This window comes from Bos grunniens, chromosome 9, assembly GCF_055505025.1.
Source record: "Bos grunniens cultivar Pamir isolate PY7600 chromosome 9, Bosgru_T2T1.0, whole genome shotgun sequence".
In the NCBI taxonomy this organism is placed as follows: domain Eukaryota; kingdom Metazoa; phylum Chordata; class Mammalia; order Artiodactyla; family Bovidae; genus Bos; species Bos grunniens.
In genome coordinates, this window is record NC_141173.1 from 92,038,210 (window position 1) to 92,053,832 (window position 15,623).

The window sequence follows — 15,623 nt, forward strand, 5'->3', positions numbered from 1 at the left end:
TCACGGCTAGGCTTTCCGTCCCCTAATCACTACGTAACTAGCAGGCACACACCAAGAGCAGTGATCTGACTTCTACCACAGTCTTATCAATGAGGGTCACTGTGCATCTGTTGTTATTCAGATCACACGGAGCCAGCAAGGTGTGTACCAAAGTGGACAGTGAAATGTGCAAACGCTAAAGTGCAGCAAAGAAATAAGAAGGAATAAAGCTGGAAGTCAATTTCCAAGCAAATGCAGGGTTAGAGAAGAAAGAGTCGATCATAGGAACATAGATGTGGCCTTGGTTCCTGAGACTTCAGACATGCAGCCAGAAGATTAAGGAGGATGAAGTTAGTCACGATGAGTGAGGACGCAGCTGAGACGCAAAACAGGGAAGCAAAGTGATGTAGGCAGAAAACAACGGCAATTGAAAGAACTCTGAGAGCTATTCCTCATTAACACACAAAGGATAAAATGCTGAGAGTTGCTTCAAATTTTAAAAGGAGTATAACAATTCTTTAAGACGGAGAAAAGATCCAAAGAAGGCAAGCCGTACAAACTATTCTTGACATAGCTTTTACAAAGAAATAAAATATTTTCATTCTCAATCTTTCTAACATTTGAAATTACTGGGTACTAAATATAAATATATATGTACCATACATACATACATCAATTTTACAATTTTTTTCGTTTCTCTATAGTCCGAGGGAAGCCACGGGACTTCCCTGGTGGCCCAGACAGTAAAGAATCTGCCTACAGTGCAGGAGACCCAGGTTCAATCCCTGGGTTGGGAAGATCTCCTGGAGAAGGGAATAGCAACCCACTCCAGTATCCTTGCCTGGAGAATCCCATGGACAGAGGAACCTGGCAGGCTACAGTCCACGGGGTCCCAAAGAGTTGGACATGATTGAGCAACCAAATGACAACATCAATATATTCATAACTTACAGAAAGGGAGCGTTTGATGTTCTGACAAATAAATTTGAGAGTTCACAGAAGAATTATAACTTTGCCCCTTGATTATTAAGATCACTTTGCATGTGTCGGTCTACAAGATCGTACCTATGGTCCTGCACAAAGCAAGAACTGTCTACCCTATTTTAAATGGGAAAGTAAATTGCTCTTTTTGCCCAAGGCATTGATGCGTATGCTCTTGATGAGAATTCCGAAAGCAACATCACCTCCTGCCTACCTTGCATTGCCACATGTTCTCCCAAAAAGAAAAAAATAAATGGTCAGCAGCATCATCCTTCCTCCAGATCAACAAACACACTGTTAGAGTGAAAACTCAATGCCCTTTTTCAGGGATCATTATCCTTATTTCACATATAAAGAAAACTATTTCAGTAACCACCCCTGGGTGACCATCTGCTATTCAAAGACAGATTGCTAAAACTTGGGGTGCCCCCCACCTCAAGCATCTTTCCCCATAACAAGCTGAATATACCTGGAATGTAGCTGCCATCTTCATGCCCATTCTCAGCCTCAAAATAAGGGATGTGCATGAATTTCTCCCCTCAGTCTAGTCTCACATATTACACTTTCACATATGCTGTTTCTATGCTAAATGCCAGCTGCTCACTCGAACACCTCTTTCTCTGATGGCCCAGATAGTCACAGAGTCATTTCCCCTCTAGAATGTCTGCCCTGCCCCCACTGTCCAATTGCCTCACTCAGAGGTCTGTCTGTTTATCTTTACAGCCTTAGCCTCTGCCACAGCCTAGCCAGTAGTACATGCCCAGTAAAATCTATTTTGAATAAATGAATGGATGACTGAGTCCTCAAGTCTCACCTCAGACAACACCTCCTCCGAGAAGCCTTCCCACCTCCTCCACCAAGTGGACCATGGACCAGCCCTCTCCTCGCCTCTGCAGCTCGTACTTCCATATCTTTGTTCTCATCAACGCTTTGTCATCAAAAATGAGTTAAAATCATTGCACCTCTCCTGCATCCTCAATATCTCAGATAAAGTTCAAACTCCTTAGTTGACATTCTTCGTTTATTTCATTCTTTCACTCAACAAGGATGTTATCAGTCATTGGATGTGTCAGGAATAGGTTAAAGGTGATCTCAGAGTCAGCTGTTTGAACTAGCTGACAGATACACAAACAAATAATTATGGCCCAGTTCAGGGAGTGCAGTGTCAGAGATCTGCCCAGTGTATTTTAAAAACAGAGGGAGGGACATCTAATCCATCTTGAGAATGAATGGGAAGCACATGTATTTCCCTGAGAAGCAAGTGCTTGTTCAGTTCAGTTCAGTCGCTCAGTTGTGTCTGACTCTTTGTGACCCCATGGACTGGAGCACTCCAGTCTTCCCTGCCCATCACCAACTTCCGGAGCTTGCTCAGACTGATGCCACCCAACCGTCTTATCCTCTGTCATCCCCTTCTCCTCCTGCCTTCAATCTTCCCCAGCATCAGGGTCTTCTCCAATGAGTCAGTTCTTCGTATCAGTACGTAAAGTAGTGGAGCTTTAGCTCCAGTGAATATTCATCTTCCAATGATTATTCAGGACTGATTTCCTTTAGGATTGACTGGTTTGACCTCCTTGCAGTCCAAGGGACTCTCAAGAGTCTTCTCCAACACCACAGTTCAAAAGCATCAATTCTTCCGCGCTCAGCTTTCTTTATGGTCCTACTCTCACATCCATACATGACCACAGGAAAAACCATAGCTTTGACTAGACGGACCTGTGTCAGCAGAGCAATGTCTCTCCTTTTTAATATGCTGTCTAGGTTGGTCATAGCTTTTCTTCCAAGGAGCAAACATCTTTTAATTTCAAGGCTGAAGTCACCATCTGCAGTAATTTTGGAGCCCAAAAAAATAAAGTCTGTCACTGTTTCTGCTGTTTTCCCATCTATTTCCCATGAAATGATGGGACCAGATGCCATGATCTTAGTTTTATGAATGTTGAATTTTAAGCCAACTTTTTCACTCTCCTCTTTCACTCTCTTGAAGAGGCTCTTTAGGTCTTCTTCACTTTCTACCATAAGGGTGGTGTCATCTGCATATCTGAGGTTACTGATATTTCTCCCAGCAATCTTGATTCCAGCTTGTGCTTCATCCAATCCAGCATTTCGCATAATGTACTCTGCATATAAGTTAAATAAGCAGGATGACAATAGACAGCCTTGACATACTCCTTTCCCAATTTGGAACCAGTCGTTGTTCCATGTCCAGTTCCAACTGTTGCTTCTTGGCCTGCACACAGGTTTCTCAAGAGGCAGGTAAGGTGGTCTGGTACTTCCGTCTCTTTAAGAATTTTCCTCAGTCTGTTGTGATCCACACAGTCAAAGGCTTTGGCATAGTCAATAATGCAGAAGTAGATGTTTTTCTGAAACTCTCTTGCTTTTTCAATGATCCAACGGATGTTGGCAATTTGACTCAGGTTCCTCTGCCTTTTCTAAATCTTGCTTTAACATCTGGAAGTTCTCAGTTCACGTACTGTTGAAGCCTGGCTTGGAGAATTTTGAGCATTACTTTACTAGCATGTGAGATGAGTGCTATTGTGCAGTAGTTTGAGCATTCTTTGGCATTGCCTTTCTTTGGAATTGGAATGAAAACTGACCTTTTCCAGTCCTGTGGTTCTTGTTTGTGGGGACAGGTAAGGGAGGCATTTTATTTGGTTTAAATAAAAATGGTACACAATTACATGTGCAAACTCTAGGTAACTAATGATGTAAATGAAAACACAATCCATGCTGCAATTTAAAAGCTAGACTATCACAATATCCTTGAAGCTACCTGTGTGTTCTTACTTGATCCTCTCTCCTTTCTTTCCTTCAGGCCTCTGCCAAAGAGGGTGTGTGTTTGCTTTTGCTAAGAGCTGAGTGATGACTTGGGGCCACCTTTGCCTCCTCTGTGTCCTACTGGGTGAGACTCTGTGTTATACAGACAAGGCTTAGGCTCCACATGTCAGGACTAATGTAAGAGTTTGCCCTCAGGAACACTTCCTTGTCCATTCTCCTCATTCTGAGCTCACGCATCATTACAAATATTCCAAAGCCTTATAAAATATCTTCACGATGATGAATGCAAGATTTATTTGTTGTGTAGCAAGAGGGTTCTTCGTAGTAGCTAGGAGCCCAAACTGTTATGAGTGGAAGTCTGTGGTTTCATAATTCTAGCCTCTGGTCTTGCAATGGAATCTCCCTTCCTGGCTATATTCTAAGGAAGGATTACAACAAATCCTATTTCAAATTCTACTACCCCTTAAAAGCATTATTATCTATGACAGTTTCGAATAGTTGGTAGTAGTTACCAGAAATTCTGTCTTGAAGGAGTTTGGATTGTTTTTTCTAAGCCCCTCAGGAATGCATGTTCAATTTCTACCGTGAGTAGGCATGCAATGAGTGACATCCCACTAAGAATTCAGCCTTGACAGCCTCAGTTCCGACCTCTGCATTTTTCAGATGAATGTATGTTGGTTGGTATTTCACTCTTCAAGGATTAGTTTTTGATTACCTAAATCTACCTTCAGAGCCCAAGTTACTAATGAGATTGTAAGAATTTAAAAACCAAATGTCTTCTCTCCCTGTGCTGTGCTTAGTTGCTGCTCAGTCATGTCCGACTCTCTGTGACCCCATAGACTGTAGCCTGCCAGGCTCCTTTGTCCATGGGGATTCTCCAGGCAAGAATACTGGAGTAGGTTGCTGTGCCCTCCTCTAGAGGATCCCAACCCAGGGATTGAACCTAGGTTCTCCATATTGCAGGTGGATTCTTTAGCATCTGAGCCACCAAGGAAGCCCAAGAATACTGGAGTGTACTGGGGTGGTTAGGCTATCCCTTCTCTGGGGGATCTTCCCAACCCAGGAATTGAAGTGGGGTCTCCTGCATTGCAGGTGGAGTCTTTACTAGCTGAGCTACCAGGGAAGTCCCTTCTCTCCCTACCCCATTTCTTATTTCATCCTTCACTCACTCAAGCCCTGCTGTAACTCATGCACTGCTTACAAAGCAGGCTTCTCAAACTCAAGAGCTTTGCATCCCCTTGATTTTTAAAATCCTAGTAAAAATTATGCAGTGAAGAAACACTTTTTATCTGAACTTGTGTCTCATCTCAGGTCCTGTTCTCATTATTCTTAATGACTGACTCTAATTTCTAGCTCATAATCATCACTTAGTATCTGTTATCCATTGCTGTAGAACAAATCCTCTAAAATAAAACAGTTTGGAAAAGCCATAACCATTTATTTTCTCATCCTGTTTATATTAGTCAGAAATCTGGGGATGAGCAGTTGAGGGACTCCAGATCTCGTGTGGGGTTACCATCACAGTGTCAGCTGGGGCTGCGGTCATCTGAAGACTTGACTGGCCAGAGGATCCACCTCCTAACTGGCCCACTCTCATGGCTGGTGAGTCAGTGCTGAGTGCTGCTGGGAACCTCAGTTTCTCAGCACGTGGTCCTCTCTGTAACAGGACTGCTTGAGTATCCTCACAACATGGCAGCTGGCTTCCCCCAGGTTGAGTGGTCCAAGAGAGAAGAAGGTGGAAGCGTCCTCATCTCCAATGACCTACCTCAAAAACCACAAGCTGTCCTTTCCACTATATCACTATTGCTATCACAGGTCCTCTCTTTTCAGGGTGGGAGGAAATTACACACGGGGTTCAACACTTGGTGATGGAGATCACTGGAGGTCTCCCTTAGGCTGCCTACCAAGCCTGGCAAATATTTTTCCTATAAAAGGAATTTAAAACCAAAGACCCACAAAACCTGAAGCTTGCTAACTTGTAAACTACTCCAGTATGCTGCATAAAGAGCAGAAAGAAAGCTGTTACATTTTCTGTGCAAAAGATGATGACTTTACATTTTTGCAAGAAACCTCATAGCTTTGGGGCTTATCTTATCACCTACATCTTTCTGAGATTCCAGAAATGAAATTACATTTCATGACTAAAGACTGAGGAGCAGCCAAGTTGACAGAAACAATAGGATCATGGCAGAAAGTTGTTATTGGAAGGTTCCTAAGTATGTCTCTTGAGAGTTTTGGGGGGTTGGTTATTTTTCCACAGAATAATAAGTTCCATTCAATGAAAAAAAAAATAGTCTTGCCCTTGTACTTCTGACAGTAACCGTAATTGTGGAATCATGGCTGACTCCATTTCTTTGTCTTGTTTTGCTTTCAGGAATTCTTGATAGGCTAGCACCTGCAGGGATTTTGGAATTTCCTTGCCTTAGTCTAAGGAGGTGGGAAGTCCTAAACCTAATTATAAAACAATGTTAGCCTTGTTACTGCTCGGTTAGCAAGCCAGAAATCTGCCAAAGTTCCACAAAGCAGTGGTTATAAAATATTTACATAAAACTTCAATTGCCAAACCCATAAAGAAGCGGTGGATCTTTCCACAAGGCACATCAACATTACTAATATCTTCTGAGCCCCTCCTCCTCCTGAATAATCAAATTCAAGAGATGTGTATGAAGCTACCACCAGAATGTGTCAGACAATTTTCTAGAATTCCAGGAGTAATAAGAAAGTTAAGACTTGCCTGCCCTTCAGGAGCCAACACATCACAGCTCAGTGTGGGAAACTCCTTTGACCTCGTGATGTGTGTTCATGATGTCCCCTCCCTTATCAACTTGTAAGAAGACATAAAATCTGGTGATATGGGAATTTAAGGACACCTCTGCCTTACTCTTGTATTCTATGCACCATGCCCCTCACTTTTCCTGGGCACAGCACACCTGGAGAGGGCTGGCTCTAGAAATATTTTTCCCTCCAAATTTTAGATGTTTGGAATCTGATTTTGTTTAAGTCTTCCCCAAATCTGCTCAACATCTATTGTGAGCCTGTTTGAGCATTACTTTCAGATTTTAGACTTTTCGTCTTGCCAGTGTTTTGGTTTTATGATATAACAGTATCCAGAAGCAAGTCTCAGCCCCTGGTGATTTACACAGGAGGGTAGGTCCAGGGCTCCCCCACAGTCTTGTCTGCAAGGAACGCTGTCCAAGTGACAGAGAATGACAACCTTCTAGGGAAAGGAGAGTATGAGTGGCAGGAACAATGTCTTTCCAAATAGACTCTTTAGGTGGCTCAATGGTAAAGAATCTGCCTGCCAATGCAGGAGATGCAGGAGACATGGGTTCAATCCAGATGGCTCAGTGGTAAAGAATCTGCCTGCCAATGCAGGAGACACAGGAGACACAGGTTCGATCCCTGGGTTGGGAAGACCCCTTGGAAGATGAAACATCAAATAAACTCTTCGGGATACATACATCCTAGGAACTTTCTTCTTTTCTTGAGGAAGGAAAATAATCCTACCCCATCCAAACTAAAGACTCACTCAAATGCTTAATCCTGTTTATATGCATCTACTTCCCTCCATTTATCTAGCTCTCAGAATTCTTTGAAAAGAAAAATGCACAATGCAAAAGCAGCTAAGTTTATGGAACAGAGCTCTGCGTCTTTTCCATCTTGCAATATCTACATTTCTTAAAAACGGCATCTTTCTTCTTTGAAATATAATTGACATATGCCCTTATATTAGTTTTAGGTGTACAACGTGAGTCAGTATTTGTATGTATTATGAAACCATCACCACAGTAAGTCTAGTTAACACTCATCACCAACATAATTACAACATTTTTTTTCTCGAGAACTTTTCTGGGGGGCTCCAGAATTTCCCTGGTGGCTCAGATGGTAAAGTATCTGCCTGCAATGTGGGAGACCAGGGTTCAATCACTGGGTCAGGAAGATTTCCTGGAGAAGAAAATGGCAACCCACTCGAGTATTCTTGCTTGGAAAATTCCATGGATGGAGAAGCCTGGTAGGCTACAGTCCATGGGGCTGCAAAGAGTCTAACATGACTGAGTGACTTCACTCTCTCTCTCAAGAGCTTTTAAGATCTACATTCTTAGCAACTTTTAAATATGCAGTATAAGATTACTAACTATAGCTGTCATTAAATCCCAAGACTTACCTATTTTATAACTGGAAACTTGTGCCTTTTGATTCCCTTCACCCATTTTGCTCACCCTCAACTCTCCACCTCTGGGAACCGCTGAATCTGTTCTCTACGTTTATCAGCTTGAGTTGTTTTTTGGTTTGTGTTATTTTAAGATTCTACATATAAGTGAGATCATATGGTATTTGCCAAATATACCTTGCTGCATTGCAGACTAGCAATCCCCAAACCTTCCATTTAAAACTAATTTTAAAGTCCTTATCATCATTGTTGTTAAGTCTCTCAGTCATGTCCGACTCTTTGGCCCCATGGACTGCAGCAAGCCAGGCTTCCCTGTCCATCACCATCTCCTGGAGCTTGCTCAAACTCATGTCCATTGAGTAGATGATGCCATCCAACCATCTCATCTTCAGCCGCTTCCATCTTTTGCCTTCAATCTTTCCCAGTACCAGGGTCACAAAGATTCACAAGAAATTATCAGCATCCCGCCCTCCTGTGTCCCTCCTCCCTAACAAAGAGCACATGTTTCAGACATCATCCTTCCACCTGTTTGTCCCCAGGATCAAACATGGTAACAACCATCCCCTGAAGCCCAAAGGCAAGGTCCCCCTGGGGAGTGCTTCCCTTTTGAAATTGGACCAAGTCACTAAAACCTAAAATTTTAAAGGGGGAAAAAAAAGTCTCCTAACAAATATGGCAATTATCAAAACATGGAGAGTAAGGTACTTCTTGAATGATTAAAAATGTGTTTAGCCCTGGAGAACTGCCCTGTAAGTGTGTCAGACGCTTTCTGCTTGTCCCTTCAGTTCTACCCTGCGCTCCCTCGAACCTCCCACCAATGCCAAGAGCCAAGGAAGCTGCTCTCCATGGATCACTCCATCACTAGGGGTCTTCAGCCCTCTGGCTTCTGTTTGGGTCCTGCCAGTCAGGGGGGAACTGACAGAAGGAGAGAAAGGTCAGGATTCATTTTCTCCCCTCTCTTTCTCTCTCTCTCTCCATCCACCTCCTCTGCACTGGCAGAGATCTTCTACCAAAGGTCATGGCTCCTGATGGGTATCCCCTACTCCAGCTGCCACATTCTCCCTGGGTTCCGGGGACCTCCCCCTCCCCTAACCCTCCATCCTCTTGCTGAGTCTGGGATGCTTCACCACCCCTTCTGGAATCTCTGCATCTACTGGCACTTCTGCAAATCACCCATTCATGAGACTCACCCGTGACCCTTTCAAGGGTGCCATCTGTTTCCTGCAATGACCATGACCAGCACTGGGCATCAATGACTTTTTTAGCCTTTGTATCAATACATCAAGCAGTCCACTCTCTTCCAAAGGAGAGTAAGTTAGAAAAGAATAAGCCAACCGCAGGGTGCACAGCTTTACATAACTCATGAAATAACGAAGGCACTGCTGCAAAGAAAATGAAAGAAAGCTGTTTCACTGTGTACATTACGAATCGAGGCAGTAGGAAAGGAATGTTAAGAAAAGTAGGAATGTTTGCCATGTTCAGGGTCCGTGATAACCATGGATTGTTGCCTGTTGAAGGCATGTGAGTAATTCACAACAGACTTGAACGTGCACACGCAACAATTCTTTCATTTTTAATGAAACATAAGAACCTGGCAAGCAGTGGAAATTAGGAACATATGTATTCGATTACTTTATTAGGCCTTATTTAATGACAAATATTTTCTATAATCAAATGTACATTCTTTTTTTAACATTGGGTGGGGGGTTTAGGAGAGAATAGATAAACGTATATGTATGGCTGAGTCCCTTTGCTATTCACCAGAAACTACCATAACATTGTCAACTGGCTACATCCCAATAAAAAAAAATTGAAACTTTGGGAAACAATAAAATAATAAAATTAAGTGAAAAAAAAGAAAGAATAGCTCATGAATAAAACTGGTCAGAGACATAATAGTTGAATTTTTACCGGATATTTGACCCCTTTTGTCCCCCAAATAGATTTAAATTAGCTTTTTAAAATAACCAACCAATTTCCTGGATGTAAGGAAGAGTAAGGGATTCTCAGAATTGAAAAGCAGCTGCTATTCTCTTTCGAACAGAAAAACACACATACTCAGAAACACAGGATTGAATTAAGCATCATTTAGCCTTTGATTCTTTGTACATCATCATTACCATCATTGTCCTCTTACTTTTTAGATTTTATTTTAAAAATAATAAAATGAATACCTACAGACCCACTATCCTAACCAAGGACTAGCATATGACTGATGAGTCACAAAATCCAACCCAGCTGGGCTCCTGGAGTCCCTTGTCCAGGGCCAGTCAGGGCAGAGCGTCTCCTTAACCATTGACCATGGCCAACCAGGCCAACCTCCTGCATATCCAGCTATTCTTGCCCTTTGTGGACTCAGGTGAAAGGCTACACTGCATGGCATGGGGGCTGGCATTTTGAGCACTCACTAAAGAGAAGTAGGTGACACAACAAAAAAGTACACGGACTTCCCACAGGCTGCCCTGACCCAGAAGATAAATCCTCCCTTCAGCCTCCCCCTTTAGAGATTCCAGATGAGCCTCACTGAGTGGAGCATAGTTGCCTGGAGACCTGCTGTGTGTCTTCTGGGGTAATCTGAGAAGTGACTGTGGGTATCTCTTTGTGTTTTAGTCTGCTCAGGATGCCTTAACAAAGTCCCATAGACTGGGCAACTTACACAGCAGGAATTTATTGTCTCACAGTTCTGGAGCCCAGGAGTCTCAGATAAGGATGTCAGCGGGGTTGTTTTTTACTGAGGTCTCACCCCTTGGCTTGTAGACGGCCACCTTCTCCCTATGTCTTCACATGGTCCTTTCTCTGTGCACATATATGTCTGTGTCCAAATTCCCTCTTATAAGGACACAACACTGAGGGACCCAAGTAGGGTCATCCTACTTGGACCCTAACTGAGTAAGACCTCATTATTTCTTTGAAGATCTGATCCCCAAATCTAGTTCTGTTCTAAGATACTGGGGTTAGGACTTCAATACATGAATTTGTGGCGGAGACACAATTCAGCCCATAACACTGTGTTGCTTCACATCTTCTGCCTCCCTTCCTTTTCTTCTCACTCCAGTTGCCCTGAGCTTTAACTTGCAATTAAAGCATCAATACTTTCATCCTTGACTCCAGAGAGAGCTGAGTTAATACGAGAATTCATTATGTACATCTGCCAGTGGGTTCCTTCATTTCCTGTGCTCTTGCCATCCCACAAAAGATAATCAACAGCTCAAACTAAATATTTTCATCCCCTCTCTTTTCTCTCTTCACTTATACGTTATGTCTAAATAATATTTTCTTTGGTGTTGCCTGTCTTAGAATATGATAAGGAATGTTACACTCTATGCTGCATTCTGGTACTTACTTTTTCCACTCAACATTACATTGATAAAATTCATCTCTTTGATGTGAACAGCTATCATTCATTCATTTTCACTGGCTGCAGACTGTTCCATTTTAAGAATAAGCCACAGTATAAACATTTTTTGCTGATGGACATCAGCTGGTGGTTCTGTAAACAAAGGCAGGTGGCCAAGCAAGCACGAACAGGCCTTTTAGAGACCACGTGCTGAGGACCCTCAGGAAAAGCAGCAGAAGGAATGTGGGTCCTGCTGTCAGTTTCATGGAGAGCAGCAGACAGAGGTCAGATAGAGGTCCGACAGAGCCCACCCTCGGTCTCTGGAAGAGAGTCCTTAGACCTGTGGGCTTTCAAGCTTCATCTTTAAGGAAGCAGCAGGCCCTCCCTTGGCGTGATCAGGGTGCAGGATTGCAGCTGAGCCGCAGAGTTGCTCCCTTACCATCAGTGGTCAGGGAAGAACCCACCGTTCGTTCCCCTGGTAGACCCAGCTAAGTAGGTTCGAAGCCTTGCACATGATCAGATTTTACTGCCCTAAATGACAGGTCATAGTTAGCTTCTGTGGAGCTCTGCAGGAGCCCACCTCCTTTACTGGGATAAGAGCTTAGGAGGAATCAAGCTTTGACCTGTTAGTATTTATGTCTCCTGCGTGCATGTTTAGTCGCTCAGTCGTGTCTCTTTTGCAATCCAACTCCATGGAGTGTAGGCTCTCTGTCCATGAGATTCTCCAGATAAGACACTGGAGTGGGTTGCCTATCCCTCCTCCAGGGGATCTTCCCAACCCAGGGATCGAACCCAGGTCTCTGGAGTCTCCTGCATTGGCAAGTGGATTCTTAACCACTGAGCCACCTGGGAAGCCCATTCACATCTCAGGTAGTTAGCATTTGTTCTCCAGCATATATTCCCAGGAGTGAAACTGCTAGATCGACAGTATGAGCATTCACTGCTAAGTCAACCTCGTACCAGCCATGATCCTCTGAGTACATCCCCCTAGCATGTCTCAGTTACTCCATTTCTGATAATCAGTTAGATACGGAAGACTATCTCCCTGTGGTTTTGACTTAGACTTCCCTGATGAATAATGAGTAGCTTTTCACGTGCATGTGGATGATTTGCAGGGTTTTGTGTGAAATGTTTTTTGCTCATTTTTGTACTGATTTGTCTTTCTCTAACCAATTTGTAAGGATTATTCATATACTCTAGACTAATCTTTAAGATTTGCTATCTTCCCTCAATTTTTTATTTATTTTTGGCCAAGTTGTGTGGCATGTGGAATCTTAGTCCCTTGACCAGGGATTACATCTGTAGCCCCTGCTTTGGAAGCACAGAGTCTTAACCACTGGACCTCCAGGGAAGTCTCAATGTTGTCTTTTATAGTTGGCCTTTTTATTGTCTTATATAAGAAATCCTTCCCTATCTCAATGTCATAAAAATATATAAACCTAAAAATGATGTGTGGACCAAAGACTAAATAATAACAGAAATTTTAAATTAGTTGGAATTAAATGGTAATGAAAACGTTACACACCAAACCTTGTAAAATGTAGCAAAAGTAATGCTTCGAAGGAAATTTATAGCCTTGAGTGTTAACATTAGACAAGAAAAATCATATATTAATGAACTAAGTATCCAACTTAGGGAACATGGCAGAGACCATTAGTTCTCACCAATATCCCTTTCCGAACCTCCCTTGTAGTAAGGTGGCCACGACTGTCATTTCTAGGCCAACATAGTTAACTACTCAGTTTCACTTTCTCATGTCTCATACCCCGGTCTACCAGATGGATAATGCCAGGGAAAGCTTGAAGCCCCAAGTTGGAAAAACCAGAGACAGAAGTGTGGCCTGAGTCCCTGAGTCATTGGTTGGAGCAGGGCCATGGTAGAGTGTTTTCCATCCTGGAACACCCACCATGGACTTTGCATGTGAGAAAATATAAACTCTTCGTGTGTTAAGTCAGTGAGATATTGACGGTGTTACGGTATGAATCTAAAACAAGAAATTAAAAAAAAAAAAAACAGCAAAACCCAAAGGAAATGGAAGGAGAAAATAAAAAAGCAAAGAGCAATGAAATGGAAAACAAAGAATCATCAAACTCAGCAGAGGAACAACTGTTCTTTCCTGAGCCTTAGAAAAGCCATCAGGTAATTGATTGCCCAACCCTGGCCTTGGACCCCTTGTCAAACGTGTTTCCATCTCTCCACACTATTCGAAAGAACACACTGAGAGCCGACATATATGAAACTGAATGGGCCGGAGTACTTGTTTCTTGTTCTTCCAATTGGCAAATAAATGTGCTATGTTTTCTCAATGTGGGAAGAAAGAGTTGAGGTGGACTGAGCAGACAGAGCAAATCCGAGGAACAGGGGTGGCCAGGGTTTGAACTGAGTCAAGAAATCACAAAGGAAAAAAGCAGAAAAAGAGGCCAAAAGTAGAGGGTGAAGGTGAGGAAAAGGCAAGAAGAAGAAAGGCAAGCAGAGCAGGAAGCAGGGTTTCCTGGGGCACTCAGGGCAAGGGCTCCCCATGCAAGGAGAAGAGACACAGAGTAGGTTCTGTCATCTGAGCGCACAAAGTATTTGCCACTGCCAAGAAGAGGATCCAATCCCACTTCCCATGTAATAAGCATAGTCCACATTTTCAGCTAATTCAACAAGAGCACTTTTGATCAAAGTGAAGAAAAGAAAAGTGAAAGTGAAAGTCTCTCAGTTGTGTCTGACTCTTTTCGACCCTGTGGACAGTTCATGGAATTCTCCAGGCCAGAATACTAGAGTTGGTGGCCTTTCCCTTCTCCAGGGGATCTTCCCAACTCAAAGTACATAGCTGTATTCATCGGCGCAAGCAGCCCTCCAGAGGCCCAGGCATCAGCACCATCACTAATTTTGGTCTGGAAAGGAGTTTACCTAATCATCTGATACTTCTTCCTTTTTAACTTTATTGTTGGTCTTTGAGCTACATCCTAGTGGAATGTCTCCTGCTACCTGTCATCCGTTTGGAGAGTCAGATTCCAGGAGGGAGCAGATTTTCTGCTTGTCTTCATACATCAACAGAGTAGATTTCCACAGGCTCAGGTGAGTCCCGTGTAGCCTCAAGCAGAGGACATTATTTTAAAGCTAGACTTTCAGGTCTGAAGACGGTATGGGCAGCATTTGCTGGTTGTCTCTAAAACACAGCAACAATATTCTCAGTAATTCTATCACTGAATCTCCTAGGATGAACTTCTAGACAGAATTTCACTGTCTCATCAACAGCTTTAATATTTATACACTTGATTTTCTCAGGTCAAACTACTCTCCTTTGACCAAACCTCACAACTGAAATTGTCCTCCATCTTGCCTGAATTTCTAAGAAGGTCCCCAACTCCCCACTACTAATTTTCCTATGGTTAATTTGAAACTGCCTGTACGATTCTTAAATGAGTCCTCTGTAGACTTCTGCAAGTGCTTACATTCTCAGCAGTTACTGTAATCCTGTAAGCAAAGGAGCTATTGTTGACAGCCTAGGTTTATTCTTCCTATAAATATGATGAAGTTCTGACACCTGGTATAATGTTTTCCTTTGGAATGAGAGCTTATGTCATGAAATTCTATATGTAGTAGTATGCAAAAAAATCTTAATATAAAATCTTTTTTCTCACCTAAAACTTCAATATTTTTTTAAATTTTTTCCCAACTGTACAGTCATTAATTTTACCATCTAGTTACTTCAATAATATTGACTCTACCTACCATGTGAGTTAAAGGGACCCTGCTTTAGAAAGGTTCATAATCCAAGCTGGAGAGCCAAACATTTAATAGGAGGAGTCAATGCTACAGAAAAACAGCAGAGACCAGTGAATTCTGTCCAGAGCAAGTTCAAGGAAGGCCTCATAGCAATGACCTTGGGAGTCACCTTGGGGGCTGGACCTAGAAGGACGAGTCCATCCTCAGGATGAAAACCCAGAAGGAAGTGCTAAGTCAGGGGTTTCAGGAATAGCATTAACTAAAAAAAACTAGTTGTTAACTAACACACAAACAAAAGCTTACACCCTGATCATTTGTATTTTATGTTATCTAAAGAGTAGCATTCAATTAACATCCATGAATGCCCTCTGGGCATGGTGGGTTCAATGACATTCCTTCCTTGAGGAGAAATCTGAAAAAAAGCAATAGCACTTTCAAGTAAAATACAGTATTCTAAACAAGACTGGCTTAAATATTTTTCTATTTATTAAACTGTCACAAGAGCTAAAAAGAGAAGTAAATATTGAAAGGTCTGGGTTAATTTCTTTTCTTCTCCAAAAATCAGGTTCCAGGGTGTTTGTTCTGTTTTGTTTTGTGTGCTTTTTTCTTTGTGTGTTAATTGCTCATCTGAGCTAAATAGCCATGGCCAACCCTTGCTTATCCTTGGCA